This window comes from Grammomys surdaster, unplaced genomic scaffold, assembly GCF_004785775.1.
Source record: "Grammomys surdaster isolate TR1022 unplaced genomic scaffold, NIH_TR_1.0 174, whole genome shotgun sequence".
NCBI classification, from domain to species: domain Eukaryota; kingdom Metazoa; phylum Chordata; class Mammalia; order Rodentia; family Muridae; genus Grammomys; species Grammomys surdaster.
The window spans coordinates 10,764,580-10,767,742 of record NW_021604622.1 but is presented as its reverse complement, the minus strand read 5'-3'; positions in this window follow the sequence as shown (position 1 = coordinate 10,767,742).

Here is a 3,163-nt window from a genome sequence, read left to right as displayed (position 1 = left end):
TCAAGGCGCATACTTAAATGTAATGAAAGTATTAAACAACCATCTTGTTTCAAAGACTGATTTAAAATGTGGGAATAGCTCAATTGATATAGTAAACATACATCTTTGCATATGAAAAAAATCAACTATAGTAGAGTTACAGAAATTATTCAATACACAACTCAGGATACACACACACACACACTATTCATATCTATATATCTATAGAGGAAAGATCGATTAATAGACAGAAACATAAAATATAATGTTAAAATGGTCAAATTGTGAAAATTTGATACAACAAAATTTCGGAGCATTTGATATAGGATAGTGAAGGTAGCTCATGGGAAATTTTCCGGCAGACACTCAACTCAGTAGGGGCTTCTTTCTCTCATATCCCCTATCACATTTATCATAAAAGAGTATAAAAATTCATTATTTCTACTTTTTATTAATTTAACCTGAAATTTTAATTAGATTTTTAGGTGTTTCTTGATCTTTCATTTATTAAAGTAAAATGTAAAGTGTTGGCTAAAATAATTTAAGTGGATTTTTAAATTATTGACAAATCTACTTGCATGCTACCAATTAATATAGAATTTAATTCTCAAAAGACTATTTAACTAGCATTTGATCATAAGAAAGCCTTTGCTAAATCATCATAAGCTTTTTAAATAATATTCCTTAGAGGAGAAGAAAAGCATCTATGCTTTTGTGTAACCCAACTTAAATCCTAAAGTTTTACATTTACTGTAAAAAGCTATTTTTAACCTTTTCTCATTTTCTTTCTTTTCCTTTGGAAAATTTTATTCCTAGAGAATAATAAGGAAAGACAGTGTAACATTATCTACTATTTTCCACAAATGCATATAATGGGAGTAGGCTGTAAATATATCTTTTATTCTCCAAATCACTCTTTCTAGTTCTTTCCTAACTAACTCTGGCTGGCTGGTTCAACTCAGTTGTTCTAGCTCAAGCTCTCCTGTAAGATGACTAAGTTTGGCTTCTCTCAGTTTCTCACTAGATTGCTCTTCTTTGCCTCGAGCTAACTGACAATCTAATCTAATCTTCTGGTACCTTCTTACTCTCTGACTTCAACTGCCTCTGCTGCATAAACTGAATGGCAGTCAGCTCAACTCCAGTGCACTGCATTCTGCACTGACTTACAGCACTGACTTAATTGAACTGACTGACTTCCAACTCCACTCAACAAAACTCCTGACTAGAACTCAGAGATCTGCATGACTTTGTTTCCTGAGTTCTGGGGAAAAAATGTACCACCATCTCTAGACCTAAGATTTTCTCTACCTGAAGCTTCTGCTATACAATGCTGGTTTTGAACTCAGAGATCTATTTGCCTCTGTCTCCTGTGATTAAATGCATGTTTGTATAAAGTATGTCTGTATTTTAGCTGGATCACACAGACCTAGAAGGTATTCTGATGTGATTCCTTGTTAGAGCACTACGGTATTCAGTTGAGCACACATATACACATAAACACCACACTTATAAGCAGCATCCCAACGCACATACACACATGCACACACACACACACACACACACACACACACAGGTGCACATGCACACAAACATACATACACACATGTAAATACTATTAATGTATCAGATTTTAAATGTATCATTGGAGGGGTAGAGACAAGAAAGTCCCTGGAGCATGCGAGGATGAATGGCTGAAATTATAAATGATGGATCAACAATTAACAACTAATGTCATTTCCTGAAGTTGTCAATAAATAGAAATTTTTCTAATATGTATGTCAGATGCTTTATAACCATGATCACCAAAGCTCCATGGTATCCCTCAGACCCTTCTGACCTTTGCTGATACAAGCACAAATATACCATACAACTACACAGAAATATATACCAAAAGTGATATTATATATATAATATATATATTATATATGTAATATAATCCTTTAATATATGAAATCTATCTTTTATATGTCTCATATATGACATATGTTCCATAATATAGAATATAAATCACATACATGTGATATATATCACTCAATTTATACAATGTATCACATATATGGTATATAGACAATATATATCACATAATATATTTAGTATACTATTTATATGTATATATGTATACATATATGACACATAAAATTATATATATACATATATGTATACATATGTATATATGTGTGTCATCTATATAATATATTACATACATATGAGATAGACTTATGATTAAGAAAACATTAATCCCTGACCTTCACACATATACTCAAGTCCTCCTGGTCACAAGATAAGAACTTCCCTGACTGAGATATCTTCTGATTCACTACTAATCATATGCTTATATATTTTAACTTAGACTTTTGAGATATCTCCTTATCACTTACAAGACACAAAGCCGCAAATAACTCTAAAATTCAAAAGCTATTGTCATTGCCCTTGATTACCCACAATAACTACTACATGATCCTGACATGCTCCTGCCTTGATGATAATGGACTGAAACTCTGAACCTGCAAGCTATCTACAATTAAATGTTGTTCCTTTAAGAGTTGCCTTGGTTATGGTGTCTGTTTACAGCACTAAAACCCTAACTATGACAGAAGTTGGTTCTAGAGACTGGGGTATTGTTGTAATACACCTGACCATGCTTTTGTTTGGTAGAATATGGATTTTGAGACTTTGGATTTGGAAAGCAGTGGAATGCTTTAAATGGGGTTTAATGAGTTATCCTAATAGGAATATAAAAGACTTGGTTACTAAGTGTGATTTAAATGTGGGGACCTAGCCAAAAAGGTTTCAGTGGACAATTTCAATATGTGTCCTAGAGACTATTTTTTGTGGTATTTTGGTGAAGAATCTGGCTGTTTTTTGCTGTCATCTGAAGAGTCCACCTAGGCTTAGGTAAAGAGATTTATATCAATCGCATTGACAATGGAAGACTCAAAAAATGCCCAGCAGAGACTTTGTTCTCTGGTTAAGTCTCATGAAGACTGTTGTAAACAAGCTTGGCAAACACAGAAATGAAAAATATAAAATATATGGTTCAGGTATTAAACAAGCATAAGGAACTGAAATGGAGCGGAATTAAGTGTTTTAGGAAACGAAACTGAATTTAGGGAGTGGTGACCTTGAGGCAAGATCCCAGCCAGCTAAATTTAGGTCTAGGCACAGTAGTACAAGCCTTTAATCT